This window comes from Danio aesculapii, chromosome 2 (genome assembly GCF_903798145.1).
Source record: "Danio aesculapii chromosome 2, fDanAes4.1, whole genome shotgun sequence".
Classification (NCBI taxonomy): Eukaryota; Metazoa; Chordata; class Actinopteri; order Cypriniformes; family Danionidae; genus Danio; species Danio aesculapii.
In genome coordinates, this window is record NC_079436.1 from 7,676,858 (window position 1) to 7,677,383 (window position 526).

Genomic DNA, 526 nt, shown 5'->3' on the forward strand with positions numbered 1-526 from the left:
ATCCCGAATTCATGATAATGACACTTTTTAATTTCTACTAATACTAACATGTAGCCAGTTTGAAGCTGTTTATCGGTCTAAAAATAAAACCAAACACCGATGGATGTTTTAAAATGTCAATGATTATGTAATGTAATGATATTAAAATACACTAGGGTAAAAGCAACAAGTTAGATAAAATCTTGTGCAAGGTAGACATCTAGTGGTCTTTCATCAGTGTGAGGTGAAGCGAGGTAAATCAACATTAAATACAATCGCTTCTAAATTACATGCACTTTAAAAGTACCTAAAAGTACGTTTTTAGTTCATATTGTAGATGTATATACAGAAATTAACCACATATTTCGCAGACACACAATTAATAACACACATATCACACAATACATTATATTTTCATAAACTAAACATAGCTAATCTGTTTTTTAGGCTCATATACAACAGAAAATTACACTCAACTACATTCATACTGTAATACTTTTACTGTGGATGTGAGCGAGTTGCCTTCACTTACGTGATTTAGGGAAAC

General features: G+C 31.0%; 1 protein-coding gene across 1 annotated transcript in view; it reads right to left on the reverse strand.

Annotated features, from left to right (window-relative positions):
- Positions 1–526, reverse strand: part of dipk2aa (divergent protein kinase domain 2Aa) — a 419,818-nt gene that overhangs the window by 171,144 nt on the left and 248,148 nt on the right. The gene's annotated exons all lie outside the window — the stretch shown is intronic.